Source organism: Oreochromis niloticus, linkage group LG22 (assembly GCF_001858045.2).
Source record: "Oreochromis niloticus isolate F11D_XX linkage group LG22, O_niloticus_UMD_NMBU, whole genome shotgun sequence".
Classification (NCBI taxonomy): Eukaryota; Metazoa; Chordata; class Actinopteri; order Cichliformes; family Cichlidae; genus Oreochromis; species Oreochromis niloticus.
Window position 1 is genome coordinate 33,717,109 of NC_031985.2, and position 18,288 is coordinate 33,735,396.

At 39.5% G+C, this 18,288-nt stretch overlaps 1 pseudogene; it reads left to right on the forward strand.

Moving 5' to 3' along the window:
* Positions 1–2,497: 2,497 nt before the first annotated feature.
* On the forward strand, positions 2,498–10,958 carry LOC102076825 (piggyBac transposable element-derived protein 4-like; annotated as a pseudogene).
* The last annotated feature ends 7,330 nt before the right edge of the window (positions 10,959–18,288 follow it).

The window sequence follows — 18,288 nt, forward strand, 5'->3', positions numbered from 1 at the left end:
CTGGGCAAGATACTGAACCCTCTTTATATGTGTGTATTTTTGTTTGTGTGTGTTAAACATTAGTTCTTTGTTTCATTTCCCGTTAATTGATATTAGTATTCTGGTTGAGGGTTATTTACAGTTGTACACAGTAGCTGTCTCTGTTATTAGCCATTTTTCTTTTGTCTTTCTGTACCAGTTTTGATTGTTTCTCATCTGTGTAGTCTGTGACTTCCTGGTTTATTTTGGTTATCTGTCTGTCTCCTGTCCCTTGATCGGCCAATCTCATTGTTCTCAGCCAGTCTCAGCCAGTACTCAGCCAGTCTCATTGTTCCTGATTAGTCTCAGCTGTTTTGTGTTACCTTTGTGTTTCCACTCCCCACTGATTTCTGTGTGAGTCTTTGTACTGTTACCCACCTGTCTGCTTCCCTGTGTCTTTCTTTGGGCTTTTTGGATTTTGTTATCTCAGAGTTTAGGACTCCCTTTTGCTTTCACTTTTATTTGATATTACTGTGGACTTTCTAACAGCCTAAATAAGCATCTACAATTTTGTTCCTGCACTTTACCTTTCAAATTTCTTGCATTTTGATCCAACCTTTTTACACTCCAAAATGTGACACAAACCTTCAATTTAAAAAAGTGCAAAGCAGAGGCCTGTACTACAAAATAGGAGGTTGGCTTATCCAGATGACTTCAAGGTTAACTTTGCCTTGTGTATGCTGGACGTTCACTTCTTATTGAGGTAAATCGTCATGGTAACTTATGTTAACATAATCTGTTTCGGAGCAGGTTAAGATAAGTTCCAGATGACAGTAGATATAAAATCATCATCTACTGACTAATCAACAATTTTACAGTAGTTTTATTGTTTCATAAGCGTTAATATGATCATAAAATGTGTGCGTGTGTGTGTGTGTGTGTATAGAAAGAGATGAATAAACAAAGTGACTATCTACCCTTTTTCTTTGGTGCCTTGTCATTTTACATTTGTGTCAATAATGTTTTTGTAATTTGTACACTTGACTTTGACTTTGATCAACATCAGGTGTATAAATCTCTTTGTCAACTTCAGTATGATTTGCTTGTCTGAGAGAAACTCAGTTACGCTCCAGCACATGCAGCCCAGACGTCTGATACAGAACAGATTTCAGGGCACTCCAATCACAAAAAGCTGAGACCTATTAAGATAAGACATAGATGTAACGATAGATATAATGAAATTTAAACGATCCCCTTTGGGAAATTAGGTCAAAGAGAATTATGTGGAGATATAAAACTGAAAAGCATGAAATGTGTGGATAGCAGCATGATTAAAGTGTGCCAAAATTTAGACAGTACAACACTTGGAGAAATAACTTTTCAGTATGTAATATAAGGATACATGAAAGCAGCCCTTTGTTCAATTAGTATACAGTATTGGTCCCTATGTTCTTGTTGTGCTGTCCTGCCATTTCTGTCTGTTTTCCCCCTCCTGGTTCTCTACATTGCTTCTCCTCTCTCCCCTGTGTGTGTGTGTGTGTGTGTGTGCCTGTTTTTGTGTCTGGGCAGGACTCCTTCTGCTATTCACACGCCTGCTGTTCATCACACACATGCTCCTGATTCCTCCTGATTCCTCAGCCACTACTTAAGGGAGTAGCTGAACTTCAGTCATTGCTGTATTGTTGAACTACTCACAGTTAGTGAAGCCCCTGGCTCTGATGCTTGCTAGTCAGTTGTGTAACTTTTGTGGAAAACTTACCTGTGTCTTCTCTGTGCAGAAATAGGATAATCCTTCTGTTGAGTTTGAAGGGGGTGTTTATAAAGAGAAGTGAGCATGGAGAATCCCTAGACTTGGGAACTGGGACCTTCACCACTGTGCATACTATGCTGTATATACAGTTTTTTTTCACATAAACTTACTGTTTTGATTTTAAGTGAGTCTGCACCTGAGTCTTTTTTTTTCGTGCCCAGGAGCATCTTGATGGGTATTGTGAAGTTCTAAATGTGGAGGTGACGCTTTCAGCAAAAACGTCAAAATATGTTTTATTTATCCAAGTTCACATTAAATGCAGAAAATAGAACATGTTAAACACTTCATTTTCAGTTTTTTGAAAGATACCATGATCTTTCCTCAAACAGAACTGCATTCAAAACAAAAAAGGATTTCTATCATAGAAATCAGTGCATGGGCTCAGAATTACTTCCACATATCCATGAACACAGTTTGCTGTGCCACACACATATGCAAAGAAGAAGTCATATATGGGCATGAGCCAGAAATGTTACCCTCCTCTTAAATGTACCAAAGAACATTTAAAATGAACTGAGGAAAGGTAGAAAACTGTTTTGAGGTGAAATGAATCACAATTTCAGGGCTTAAATCAGGACTCTTCACCATTTGACCTTAGAACTGAAGAAGCTTCTCGGATGAGAGGTGAAATGTCTTCAAGCAACTTAAAGAAGTCCAGATGCTTTCTTTCCAAACTCCTTAGACTAGATAGCTTGATGTTTGCCTTGCACTCCTTTTACTCTGAGCACAATGAGTAGGCGACTGACCAAGCGGATAGCTGTTGAAGAGGTTCTGGTTCAGGATTCTGGACATGAAGAGGGCACTGAAATTGAACCAGAGATAGAGGAGGATGTCTCGGAACTGGAAGACAACACAGATTTTGATCCAGACTTTGAGGACTCTGACCAGTCAACAGATGGAGAGGGAGAGGCACGTGATGAACAGGCACCTGAGGAGACATTCCAGTCCAAGAGTGGACACTTGCTCTGGTTTTTTTCCACACAGGGCAGAGGAAGTAGTGCGAGAGTGGAAAACACCAAGATGACGCCAGGGCCAACACGGTATGCAATATCTCGTGTGGATGACATCAAGTCCAGCTTCCAACTCTTTTTACCAGAGTCCATTGAGGGAATTATACTGGAGATGACAAACCTGGAGGGGAAGCGTGTGTTTGGGGAAACCTGGAGAGAAATCGACTTGGTAGACCTCCAAGCCTACATAGGTCTGTTGATTTTAGCAGGAGTATATCGCTCAAACAATGAGGCTCTAAAAAGTCTCTGGGATACAGAGTTTGGCAGGCCTATATTCCGGGCAACTATGTCCTTACAACAGTTTCATGTCCTTTCAAGAATTATTCGATTTGATGACAGAGATACACGACCCGTCTGCTGGAGAAATGAAAAACTGGCTGCCATCAGGAACATTTGGGACAGGTGGGTGTGGCGCCTACCACTTATGTACAATCCAGGCCCTAAGGTGACAGTTGATGAGCGCCTGGTTCCTTTCAGAGGTCGGTGTTCCTTCAGGGTGTACATTCCAAGCAAACCAGGGAAATGTGGTATAAAGATCTGGGTAGCGTGTTATGCCAGAAGCAGCTATGCCTGGAATATGCAGGTCTACACGGGGAAACCCAGTACTGGAAGGGAAGAAGAAAACCAGGCCATGCATGTTGTGTCCTGGACATGACAACCAGTCTCCAAGGGCATAATATCACTTGTGACAACTTCTTCACATCATATGCGCTTGGTCAGAAGCTGCTGACAAGAAAGCTCACCATCGTAGGGACATTGAGGAAGAACAAGCCTGAACTTCCCCCTTGCACTGGTATGGAGGAAGAGAGGCACTCTCATCAAAATTTGCTTTCACTGACACACACACTCTTGTGTCATATGTTCCCAAGAAGAATAGAAATGTCATCCTGATGAGCACGCTACACAAAGACGTCGGTGTCAGCACCACAGAGGACAGGAAGCCCCTTATGATCCAGGACTTCAACAAGAACAAAGGAGGCGTTGGCTGCCTTGATAAGGTAATGTAAAGTTTCATCCATCATGCATTTTATCTTATTTTTATTTATGTCAATCATAGCATTTTGTATACAACAGATTCAATATTGTTCCCAATGTCATATTTATTGTTCCTTTTATTGCAGCTTATTGGTGTAACTAACAGTGAAGTGTTCCAATGTTTTTCCTTGTGTTTATATTTGTAAGTTTCCTTTAATTGTGGAACTTTGTTTTGTAATTGGTGGTAGCGGAAGTAACATGCAGCACGGACCGAGTTTGTGGTGACACAAGAGCAGAGAAGCATCGGCTACAGCAGGCAATGAGGTGTGTTCAGGGTGCCTCTGTTAATTTGAGTTTCAATGAAAGTGCAGTGAAAGTGCCATAAGAAGGCATTTATGTGTCTATACCTTTGTTTGGATTTACTGTGATAAGAGTGTTATTGTAAACATGTTGCTGATTGTAATTGTTTTGTTTGGGTAGTTCTCACGATGATGATGATGATGATGACGATGCTGAGTGATCTTGTCGTCAACCATTGAATAAATCATCTGTAAACAAGAACTTGTCCGCGTGGTGGCTGACGGGAGCTACAATTGGTACATACACCCATAGCTGGACTGGCCATCGGGCATACTGGGCCCGGTATGCCAATGGTGATTTTTCGTATTTTATGGGCCGATGTGTTTTTTTGTTTGTTTGTTTGTTTTTTCATAAAGGTATAAACAATTAAAGGTGGTGGATTGACCAGATGCTGGCAGATGTGTAAAAATAACTCAGTTGTTTGGTGGTGGCTATGGCGGAGCTTCCACAGATTCAGTAACATTAGCAAGTGGTGGAGGCCAGCAGGTGGATGAGGGAAAGGGGAGGCAGGATGAGGGAAAGGGGAGGCAGGAGGAGGAGAGACCCGAGGCGGCCGCTGGTCCGAGTATCAGGGGAACTGAATTTCAGGTAAGAAGTTATGAGCTGCAGTCTATCTGGGTCAGATATAAACCAAGTTTAGGTGTAGTTCATTTTCGTTGTGCTGACTTTTTACAGTAAGTTACAATAACTCGTACTGCGTACAAGCTAGAATGACGGAGTTTCTATACTGCCAGGCGGGTGCTATGATGTTACTGATAGTGAGGTCATAAGGTTAGTTGGTAGAGTTGCCAACCGTCCTGTAAAAAACGGAATCGTCTCATATTCAGAGAAAATATTACACATTCCGTATTGAGCTGAAAAGGAACACAGTTTGTCACGTACTTCAGCTAGAATGGAAAAAGACACAAAGCTGGAGTTATTCTGTGTCTTTACGCTCTCAGCTGCCTCTTCTTCTCTCATTCTCTCCCCCTCCCTCTCCTGTTGCTACTTCAATCATGAAACTGATCAATGATCAGCTGATCGGCTTTTCTGTCGCAAGTCCCGTCTCTCTTGTTTGTTTATCGCCCACTTTGCGCCAGAAACCAGCGGAGGTCGCTCTAAACAACAGCAGCACATTTAAGCTTGATCAGCTGTTGTTAGAATTTATTTAATATTACTTTCTAGTAGTGCTGGGCGATATGACGATATATATCGTGTGGACGATAGAAAAGTGTCTATTGTGCCATTTGTCTTCTATCGTTTCTATCGTTTCTAACCCAAATTTTATAAATTATTACATAAAATATATAATTAACCCTTTACAACCGGTCGGAGCAGGCACGCTCCGTTTTGCCTAACTATTTTTAAATCCCTGTAGAACTGGAACCACTTAAGGTAGCAATAATTTTTTTTTTGCATATGAAACCGTAGGAGTTGTACTTACATCTTATTCCATTAGCTTGCCCTAGGTCACGGTTTCCTTCCACATATAGCTTAGCAAAAATTGCATAAAAAGCATTTCCAGCAACAAAAACATAATATTCCAGAAACAGGCTTTGCCGATCTGATCAGCTGTTCATAACACTTCCTAGTTGGAATATAACTCAGCGCCAGGGGCGGATCTAGAGAAATTTTCTTAGGGTGGCAAGAGGGTGGCAAAGAAATCAAATGGGGTGGCAAAATCAAGGTTTTTTTTTTCAAACACATATGCAGGTGGTTACATATGGTTAAAATGATTCAAATGCAGTAAGTATACACGTTTTTCATATAAATATAGTCTATAACTTAATTATTGTCTGTAGCCCACATAATTAAACACTTTAGTTACATAAAACATGTGAGTTTTGATGTTATGTACTGTATAGCCTGTATAATAAATAAATATGTAGCCCAATAAGTATAAAATCCAGAAAGCTACACAACATGGGGCGGTTCGTTTACAAACACAAGTCTAACTTAAGTTTCACTGTTTTTTGTTAGAAAACAATCACATTGTTACAGCTTAAATTACACAAAATGTCAGAAATCTGCACTGTCATGAACAAAAATTTTAACATAATTTTTCATGATTTGTTGGATTAACCCACTGAGGTCTGAAATACAACCGGCCATTTATGACTCCTTTTGAGTTTACATTTGTATTTCACCCTCAAATTGTTTCATTTTATTTTTTTCACCTTGCCTTGTTTGGTATCATTCTTTTCAGCTCAACTGAATTTAGTTGTTTTTTTCACTGACATACTGCATTAGTACTACTATTACTATTAATAGTACTATTACTGATCTGAAATCACACAAAGAACTTTAAACCCTAGTAGTATTTTTTACTGTAAAAAAAAAAAACACAGACATGTTGAGTAAATTTTTATAACTTGAAATGCAAATATAAATTGTACATTTTGTAAACATATACAACTATTTCTCTAAAAATGCAGTCCACCAAAAAAGTCCACCAAAAAGTTTGTCCACCAAAAGACAGAGGAGAACAGCACAGGGATAAACCTGCAGGCCTGACAACAGGAGGTGTATCACTCCGCTGGTTTTCTACTTAGTGACAGTATTTACGTTGCAAATGTGCCTTTGTGACATTCATTAGTGCCCTCACTGACACACAAAACAAAACGACTACACAACAGAACAGCTACACAAGACAACACAATACACTAAGTATACACTCCACACTAAACGTCAGAAATCTCCCACATCTAAAAACTCTCTCTCTCACTCGCTCGCTCTGTCTGGCTGCCGTTACCGTCACTCCCAAAACTTTTCCCTCTTCCTAAACAACAAAATCCCACATGTTGACTTTTTTTAAAAAATTGGTCGACATGGTGCATTTTTCCACCGATAGGAAAGAGGTGGCTTTTTTTCCCTTTCTTTACTGTTTTCGCGCTTTCCTTAGAAAACGCTTAATACACACACACACACACAAAAACGTGACGACAGTATTTACTAAAAAGCATGGCTTATATATATTATCATAACTCTGGATTTACTAGCCTGTAATTAAAATTCAAAAACTTTGAAGTCCGAACTTTCAATGTGGGCTGAAATAGAGACTCAGCGTGGCTGCAGCTTTTTTGCTATGTCAGCTTAACATAGTCATGTGATTTGGAGGTGCAGCGTCTGTGGACCACATAGGGTTAATAACACTCACCTTCCTTCCATTTCCAGAGTGTAACATCCAACCACCTGTGTAAAATCCGAAATTCCCATGGTGTTGTTCAAAATGTGCTCTGGCACAATCATAAGCATCACTTGCTACTGAAAACAAGAAAAAAGCCGGTCCTGCTATGGGCTGAACCATTTGTTAATGGTGGAGGGGAGGAACACTATCCAATATCTTCAGTTTTAGCATTTATATTCACTGTTGACTGTAACTACGCTCAAACTGTTAATGCTATCTTATTTTAATAAACAACACTGTCATATGCAAAACTGGGGTGGCACTTGGGGTGGCAAGGGATCATTTTAGGGTGGCACTTGCCACCCCATGCCACCCTTCTAGATCCGCCCCGATGCACAGCGCAAACTATCGCATGTCTGCCATTACCTGTCCGAAACCGGAAGTGACGTCATTTTCGCGGAAACTGTAGTTTTCTAGCTTCAAAGCCTATATTGGTGTTTTTAAAAGTCATGTTTGACTTTATGCTTTTCTGTATCGTTTCTGGGATGCTTAGAAGTCAAATTACACTGTTGGAAATAGTTTATTTTGATGCACATGCTGTGTTTTTGCAAATTTGCATTTATTTATTTTCATTTTTCCTGTAGTATATAAAAATTAGTGTATCTCAAAAATAAAACTATGAAGACACTCAAAATAAATTTCTCGTGGTTGGAAACTATTTTGTGCAACTTTTTTGTATTTACAGTTTTGAGGGATAAGCCTCTTAAATTTCTCTAACTAGAAATATATGTAAAAAACAAAACAAAAACGATTTTCAATTTTTTTGTAGTTTATTGCACTTTTTTGCAATTTATGTAGTTACTGTGGACTTAATGCATACATATTATTAAAATTTGGGCTATAATGGTTGTATTGATGTATAGCAACTAGAAATGCTCCCACAAATGGCACTACAGCATGTAAAATGTAAAGATAAGCTCTCGCGGACTTGGTTCTATGATAGGTCTTAACTTAACTTTATGCAAGAGAAAATAAAGTATAAAAAAAATGATATTTTTTGCAAAGAAACTCCGTCTTGTGTTTTTGACACATGGTGCTGCTTTACGTCCACCCGGATTTGCGACATGCTTTACGGTAACTCAAAACAAAGACTGCACCCTCTCCACTCGTTGTTTACAGACTGCATACTTTCCAGATGACCACAGGTCAGGTGGTATATCGTGATATATATCGTTATCGTGATATAAAATAATTCATATCGTGATAAATATTTTTTCCATATCGCCCAGCACTAGTATCAGCTGATGTTTGCTGGAGCCACAGCTGTAAAAGCTGCTGGTCATGATATCGGTTTGGATAAGTTGTTAGAGGGAAACCTGAAGATGAAACCAGGAGATGTCCTTACTGAATCATCAGAGCTGAACAGGTGATGGAGAAACAGGTTTATCTTTTAGGTGACATGAATGAGTTGAAGGGAAGTTATGAACTGTTTCTGAGAGACAAATAACACCAGGATCCTTTTCTAAGTAGCTGACAGCTGGTAACTGTGCAGGGGCGGGTCTAGCAAAGTTTTGCCAGGGGGCCAGGTAGGGCATTAACAGGGAAAGGAGGGCACAAAGAAATACTTTTCTTTCTTATTCTCATTTAAAATGTCTCGCTTTTAATAATAATTATCTGAATCTTACAACCAGTGTTTTCATCTGATGTAAAATCTATAGAAATCCATTATTGTACATAGTAATTTTTTTTCAGGGTCCCATCATAATTTCTTCAGAAGTAAGTACTGTATATGATACCAGTATTTTCCCACATTTTCTAGATTCTGTACCAGTACTGTGTAAAATGCCATCAAAAAGTCAATTACGTTTTATTCTTTCTCACCTGTCCTTCTGTCTCCTTTCACTTTTTAAAGGTTGCCATGTTAGAAAAAATATTTTGCCCTGCCATGCTATTTATTGATGTGGTAAATAAATAGTTTATGAAAATATCACTAAATCGGTCATTTATTATTTTTAATATTCAGTAATGATCATGTCTCACCTCTAGTCTTCTCTGTCTTAATGTCAGGTTTCCACCATCTGTTGCAGATAGTTCAGGAGGTTAACTCGACCAAGCAGTCTTTGGGTTTCGGCTAAGTACTGTTTACAATACCAGAATAGGGAGAATAGTGTAGGTTTAAGTTTATTAGATTGATACATATATATATATATATATGTACCAACACGACAGTGTACATCACTGTCACAACAGCGTTTTTTTTCATTCAAAGGCTTTATGGTTTTTCCTATAATACCTGGTGGGCCGGTGTTAAGGTTCAAAATTAAGGGAGGGATACAGGAGGAAATCCAAATAACACACTGATCCGGCCAGGTGGAGTCAAACGATGATTTTTAATGAACACACGCGTGGGAGATATAACGCTGTACGCAGACAGCATCAGATCTCGCCCCAACAGCGACAAAACAATAGCTTTATAGCATCGAGATATGTTTACTGACGCCCTCTCTACGTCATTACATGCAGCAGTTTCAAAACCACAAATGTTCTGTTGACAACTTTTAACACAGTTTGAAAAGAACATCGTCTTCACGGCAGGTGCTTCCTGTCGCTGCCGGACGCCCGCTTATCTCAGAACATCAGCAGCATGTCTTAAGGCACACTGTCACTTGTGCAGACACAATTTTGCAGTTGCAAGCAAAACATGATTAAACTTTCACCTATAAATGAACCCACTAACTGTATGTGTGTGCATGTGTGTGTATGTGTGTGTATGCGTGTGTTGACCTCGCTTGCACCGTCTTTCACCTCTCTGCTTGTGGAACCAGACCGAGGCATCCTCATGTAATAATCTTAACTTATGTATATGATGTATTAAACAAATGTTTCAATCAAGAACCTCTACTAAAAGCTTAATCAAAAGATATAAATGAATAAAAGATAATAAAGAATAACCTGGTTATTCAAATAACATCATCCAAACAGCTGCTCAAAATAACTTGCACTCAGACTCTGCTTTCGGTTTCACTTCCTACAAAGCATGCAGTTTCCTGTCAGCCTGCAACTCAGTCTTTCACACACTGAAGTCTGGACTTCAGTGTAAGAGTATAAAAAACATTCAAAAGCTTTTAAGATTATAAATTCAACTCAACAGTTTAAAGTGGTTCTTACTGGACCTGTAATAAAGACTAAGATGATACCAATATGTTTGAACATCTGAATGCAATATCAATACTGTTATTAATGGAATGGTAATGATGATTATAAAAATAGCAGCAAAACATAGCAGGAAAATATCTTTCTAATCTCTACACCGGTCTCTAGTCAAAATGCCTGGGCCGATTTTTTGTCCCAGTCCAGCCCTGCATACACCTGCAAGCGAATGACAGCCCGCTGTTCTGTGGCACTGTTCCACAACATCCTTGATGTGTCTGCTTTCAACGCATATGTGGTGCGGACAGCCATCGACCCAACCTGGAATCAGGGGAGGAGTTTCAAGAAGAGACTTTTCCTAGCAAAGCTGGGGAAAGCTTTGGTGACTCCTCTTATTCAACAGCGCCAGTACATTCCCTGCACACCAGCCTCTGCCAGTCTGGTTAAGAGTGTGCAAGCCCCAGCCACTGCCCTGACTCTCCCCCAACAAGGGCATGGGCAGAAAAGGAAGCGCTGTAAGGGGCGGGAGGTGAACACAACAGGAGGGATACTAAGTAACAGGAGTAACAATGTCAACTTGAATGCATGAGCGTTTTATGGGCAAAAAGACCTCTGCTTAACCTTAGACAATTTGGCAAGCCTATTTTCAAAACTCAAGTCAGGAGCATGGGCTTACAACAACAGAAATCCAGGTTAGCTCAGGTTTTTCCAAATTAAGGCCCTTTCATTGCACTCATGGCTAACTAGAGTGAAGGACCCAAAATTTGTGTTGCGCTGGTCGCTGTGCTCTGCTTGTAAGTAATTTTTTTGTGGCTGCTCTACATGTACTAGATGCACCTGCTGCTTGTCATTTCAAAACATGTATCTTTCTGACTTTATATCCTCTGTGAGAGTTTGTGTTGTATTATGTTCAAATGTTAAAAAAACAGAATCACTCATTCAAATAGAAGAAAGCTTTCTAACTATCCTGACTAGTAAAGAGTGTGTCATTTCCACAACACCTCTTCCCCCCCCTAGGTCTACAGAGCTGTTGAAAGGGCTCTGGAGCTCCCCATACATGCACATAAACCTGTGACAAAAAGTTCACCGAACAAAAAAGCACAGAACCTTTTCCTTAATCATGCGGTTTAACTCAGAGGAGCTGCAGTCTTCATTTCTATTGGTCGCACCAAGGTACACCACAGTCGAACTGTGACCACGGCATGCACGAGTACTCCGTGCTAAGCAGCGGGAAACCATTATTGCATGGCGCAACGATAGACTTGAATGGGTTTTCAGCGTACAGCACTGCATGCTGCATCCGATGTCAAAAAGCCTTCAAGCTGCTAAGCAAAACAGCCCCACCAGTTAGAACAGCTAAAATGATTGTGTTTATATTTGGGGGCCCTTTTCCCAGGATAGAATTAGATGACGCTTCAAACAGCCAGATCTTTTTTTCTTCTTCTTTTTTTTTAAATTTTAGTAGCTAAACTTATCAATTAGGATTTTGCTTATTTTTAACTTGTCTTTTTGTTTGACATTGCCATGGTTAGCAGCAATTTTATTTAACACATCCTTGGGACATTTTGTGTCGTTCCGCTTTTTATTTTCATGCTATGTTGGCTGTGCTGAATGAATATAGCTCACGTTTGCCACAGGATATTAACTTTTTAAAATTTTAGAATTTTTGCCTCAGTTCCTTAAATTAACTCCAAATAGCTAAGCTACACAGAACCCGTCACATTTTATCCTCAGGCCAAAAAGTGTCGCATTGAAAATTGTTGAATATAAGATTTTTGATCCCACATTTATCTTGACATCAGCTAATGCATTTCTTTATGTTAAGATTTTATTTTGGATGACTTACCTTTAATTTAAATTTTTTTATATTTGTCCATCAGGTGGTGCTTCTTTTTACCATTCAAAGCTTGCAGCAAAATTTTGCACTATTTTTTGCAAGGGTGCCTTGCTGCTGAAATGATAATGATAAGTGTGTGCTGCTACTGGTGTATGATAATGGTGTGTGTGTGTGTGTGTGTGTGTGTCCATCTTCAATAATAACCTTTCAGAGCTTTCAAAATATCTTGCAGCAAGAACCAAAACAAAATTGGACTTTATTTTGGTTCTTGCTCACGTAGTTTATGCAGCTGCACTGCAGTCATGGTTAAAAGTATTAGCAGTAGTGCTGGAGCAGTCATTTTGGAGATGGCAAGACTTTACAGCACACAGGAGGCTCTGTAAATGGTTATGCACTGTGAGTGTGAAGATGGTGCCTCATCCTCCTCTGAGGACTCTGAGGCCTCCTCCATGTCAGCCTCAGGGGTAGAAACAGACCAGCTGCAGTCCTACTCATCTGAAGGTGAGCGTGGTAAGGAGGAGGTTGAAGAAGTGACAGAATGGACTTCTTCATCTCCATATTTTGGTCATCCCCATATTTTGGTCCCCCACAAACACTGCAATGTTCTGCTATGTCACAGCAGCCAGAGGTTTGATCCTGGGACCTACAAACCATGCCACCAGCTGCCGCCATCTATCAGCTATGCACTGCTGCTGATAGATGAAATTTTACAGCAAATTGTGGCCATGACAAACCTGCATGTGAAACACTCAGTGGCTTATGAGGACACAGAGGAACTGCAGGCTTATGTAGAGATTTTTCGACGGTGTTTACAGGTCAAAAAATTTATCAATTCAAATCTGCCGGGTGCTGCTGCAAGCTCCTCTCATTAGCAAATGTAAGGGCAGTGTGACTTTTGCACAGACAGAAAGAGAAGAGCTGGCAGCGCCATGTGGGAGGCTTACATGCGAAGACCATGGTGTGTCCATTTGCACCCTCTGCTCAACCTCAGCTGGAGGTTAAAATCCAAAAATTAGATGAAGTAGTTTTAAAAAACTGAGTAATTTAATTACTAAAATGTTATAGTAATATTTTTACACCAAGTTTTGGGAGGGTGGCATTTTCTTTGTCCTTAGGGTAAAAAGACTCAGTATTTTTAAGGATCATCTAAGGGTTGAAAGAAGAATTGAAATTAAGAAATTCAATATTCTACCATAAGCCATGCGTAGAAATGATGTCTCCTTGGATGGCAAATCGCTGGAAAAAGTGCTGAAGTGTGCTCCTGTTTGTTGTCTTCAAGGTTATTCCTTTATTCGCTGTGCTCATATTCCATTTTAAACTGACACAAGTCACAACATGAAATCAGATGAGAGCAATTCAAACTTCAAACTGAGACTGGAGTTATGATTTGAATGCATTCACTCCATCCTTTTCATCTCCTGAGACTCTAGATAATTTAGTCAAGAAATTGTACTGTGTTTGTTTATGAACTCTGCAGTCCCAGGTGGGGTTATTCCAAAAAGATACAACACAATAGCAGGTTGCACAACATCAGAAATGACAATTCTTAAAAGCAGTTGTTGCATGCTGTTGTATTTTCCACTTCAGAAAATTTAGACAAGGTATGGTTATCACACACATGAAGAGTGGCCAGCTCAGAATTCTGAAATTACTCATCACCTTTAAATAGCATCCAAGCTTCAAGGTCTCTCAGACTACCATCCTTTTTATTATGTAGATCATAATCCCTCATCTGCTCATGGAGGGGCCTATTTTCTTGTAATGCAGACAAATGGAAAGGTGATCATAGCACTTAATCTTCGCAGGGATTTCCTCTTGTTCTCTATGTCTGTCATTTATCTTCAAACACCAAAATGACCTTTTGGTGTTTGGGCTTGAGGGAGGATTCATCAGTCACCCTATAAATGCCTCCTTTCTGTTGATTGGAACACTATTTGCATCTAAAACTGAGCAATAAAATTTGATATTGTAGTATATTGGATATAAAAAAATCCACTGAAGTATCGCTAATGAGGGCACCAAGGTCTGTCCTCCTCTGTTCAATCTGTGTGGAGTTTGCATGTTTGCCCTGTTTTTGCGTGGGTTTTCTTTAGCTACTTGGGTTCCTCCCACAGTCCAAAGACATGCAGTTACTAGGGTTAGGTAACTTTAAATTACCCATAGGTGTGAATGTGACTGTGAATGGTCGTCTGTCTCTTTGTATTAGCCCTGCGACAAACTGGTGACTTGTCCAGGGTCTAACCCCCTCCTACCTTATGGTAGCTGGGATAGACTCCAGCCCCCTACAGCCCTGATTTGGATAAAAGGATGGATGGATAGTGCTAATGTCTTTCCTGGTACTGTATTTAAATGTTATAGAAGATATTTCATTAAAATGATATAAGAAAAAAAGATATCTTGATAATACCAGAGAGGAGAAAGTGTGGTCCATCTCAGTACAAGATTTGTTTATTCTGGATTTATTCAGCTGAATCATTGTACACACATTATAGCACCTGTACACAAATAACAATGTAGGTTGATGAATAGTGGGCTGAATCAGCTCTCTCCAACTGCCCCCAATGTGGGATACAGATGCATAGATCAGCAGCTGAAGACACTTTAATAAAGTTGTGATTCCTGGTATACTTCTTTAAAACTGAATTGAATGAAATTCAGTTTAATTAAAGTTTAATTATATAACACAAAATCACAACAACAGTAACCTCCAGGTGCTTTATTTTGTAAGGTAAAGACCTTAGAATAATACAGAGAGAACTCCAACAAGAAGAATACCTCCTATGAGCAAACATTTTGGCGACAGTGTGAAGGAAAAACTCCCTTTAACAAGAAGAAACCTCTGGCAGAACCAGACTCAAGGAGGGGCTAGTTGGGGTGAGGGAAGGGAAGAGAATAGACACACTGTAGAACTGATTCAGAGATTAGCACAGAGTGAGTAAACAGAGGTGACAAAAAATCAACTCAAAGTTTGATTGAAGTCTGCTTAAAGTAAAAAAAATGAATAGTTGGTCTATTGTGATACTAGAGCCAAGCCTCAGACTCATGGTCTAATGAAAAAGTTTTCATTACCCAGACCCAAGGTGGTCCTGTCACCACAAGTGGGTGAACGATACCCATGTTTTGATGAATAATTTGTACATGTACATGGAAAGGTCTGGGCAAGAAACAGTGGGAAAGCAACTTTTTCACACTGCATGATCTCAGTCGTGGCATCGTCACCCTGGTGTAGAGATTCAAGGAAAAAACTCAGTTTTCCATACCCTTAAAAATTCTACTGTGAGAAGAAGGAAAAAAACATAAAAGATATAAAAGAACAAACCATTTCTGTAAATTTGCCTGTTTTACCACCACAGAGGATTTAAAAAACTTACTGTTTGTAGTTAGTGTCCTGATTTCAACCTGACAGAGCATGCATTTAATTTTGAAGACTGAAGGTAGAAAGACACACAGAAAGTAGTAAAACACTGGCAGAGCACCTCAAAGAAGGAAAAAGCATTTGGTCATGTTCACGGGTTCTAGACTTGAGGCAGATATTGACTGTATGAAAGATAATCCTCATATCTAAAATGCTGCTAGTTTAACAAATACTTTTTTAGCCTCTGAATTTCATATTATGTATAAAAATTTGTTTAATTTCTAAACAGTTAATGCAGTAGTTTTGTTAAACACCTTGAATTAAAGCTGAAATCAAACAATCAAATCTTGATTGCTTGATGTAAAACCAATTTGGGTGGTGTACAGTGTTAAAACTTAAAATTACCTTGTTATTCAGTCTCTCTGATAACTGTGGTGCCAAAGTCCTTATGGCAGCTCTGCAGCCACAGATGTGAGTGGTTATAAATGGGGACACATTGCAAAGTGTTTTTAGATTCAACACATCTTTAATTTGTGCTGCTCAGCTGTTTGCTTCTCATGGACAAATCTCTTTTCTAAGTTCCTTAGGTTGTTGGTTATATTTGTCACAAACTTGCTCAAGTGACTCCCAACACAGTCTGGAAGCGTTTCTGAGAAGTGGCATAACCTTTATCAAAGCATTGTTTACTGGTCATGGCAATGATCCCATCTATGCATTCTGTACACCCACACACTGAGGCAACTCAGTTTGATTCAATTCTAAGTCCTTATCTAAAATTCAATAAATCTTTTCCCTTTAGTTCTACCTTGAATGGCTTTACAAAATAGCACCTTCTACACAAAGTTCTTCTCATTCACTAAGCAACATGTAAACTGTTGTATAGGATTAGATGAGAAAAGAAAAGCACAATCTGTGCTTTCATCTAGCTATTGTGCAAAAAACACTTGCACTAGAAGATAACATAACATGTCTAGGGTCACTTTACAGAACAACTTTACTAATTATCACACCATCAGCTGGAGGTACACAAAATGAAGAAGGAACAAAAAAAATATATGGCGTTTTTCTTGGAAAACAGCTTAAATCACTGACATGGTACTTTATATTACCACCGGTAACTTGTGGTGTCCAATAGCAGCTAATAGGAGATAGACAAGAAAGTGTGCTGGCTAGAAGTGTAACTATGAAAGTATCATTGTCAATGTATCTTTTTATTCAGGTGGCTTAAACAGGCTGCCAGAGCATTTTCACACAAGCACCTACACAACAGCGTCTGTAAGATAGATAGAAAGATAAATACTCAGGTCTGACTACCTTTCCTCTGTTTTTCCTGTCCGAATGACACTCTGAAGTCATTGCTCAAGATCCTATTCATGTGGATCGATGTATGTTTCACTCCTAGCATACAGCTTGAGTGGAGGAGGTGGTTGCTCTGTTCTGTAGTCAGTATCTGTAGTCAGTCTTGTTAACGATCTTGTCTGGGGGGTTCAGACACATGCAAAACAGCAGTAGGGAAGGAACATTTCCTTGGTAAATCCTGTGCTTGATGGTGACTTGTGCAGTTTGCTTGAAGGCCCCATCAAATTGCTGATGGTGGCTCTTAGGGTCTGCTAATCTTTTGCATTTCTAGACATTCAAGTATTCATATTTGAGGCATTCAGTCATGGGTTTATAATCTTTTTCTTTACTCACAATGCAAAAGTGTGCTTTATTGTAACGGCATGTCATTATGTGTGATGACATATAATCAACTGTGGTTTTATAAATAAGCCACAGTCAAGTTTATGATTGAAGAAAAAATCTCTAAATTCTGCTCTCTATCGTACTAAGCCTGATTTTTATATGTTAACTTGCTGTGCTGTGTGAACTTACATGTTACATAAACCCTCTGAAATTAAGACTCTCATACCTAATCAGCTGTGACTTAATTTCTGCTAATACATTTCAATGTAACGAGTAGTGGTCTCAAGTTTGAAAACATTTACATTATAATTACAGTTAGGGTATGGTTCAAACATCACGCATGCAAGCAAGCTTGTTGTTTTTGAGATTAAATTAATTATATCTTGTGAGAGACTAAGACATCATAACTGTGCACTTGAAAAAGGAGTCCTTGTTCTGTTATTGACGAACAGAATATAGATAGGTAGCTAACCAACTCTCCGTCATCTGGTGGTGGAGATGAAGGTGGCTAAAATGGACCTTGAATGATGAGAGGTGGAGATGGGGAGGAGGTGGGTTGCACAACGGCGTCTGCAAAGGAGAATGACCACTGTGCAGTGAAATTTAAAGTACACGGCATGAATACTGATTGGCCTGGAGAAAGCCGGAAGAATGTGAAACTAGAACTAGTACTAGACCAGTGATGACACAAACAGCCTGACAGTGTGGGAAAGCGGGAGTGATAAAGATTAAATTTAACCGGTAGCACCTGGGAGCGGACAGATGTGAGACCATAGATGTTCCTTATTGAACTTACACATAAGCTTAATTAATTTTGTTACAAAACAGAACAGGGTCACATCTCTTGGGTCTGGGTGCCGTTTCCCCCTCTGGGGGCGAGGGTACCTGGACCCGGGGCCATAGAGTATGTTTGGGGAGTATGATTGTGTGTACATGTCTACGTATGTCTGTCCCTACGTTGGGTGAGTGCTGAGTGTTTGTATATGTGTGCATGAGGGTGGGAAAGCATGTTTGTGTCTGTGTGTGCCTGTTTGTCTGTGTCTA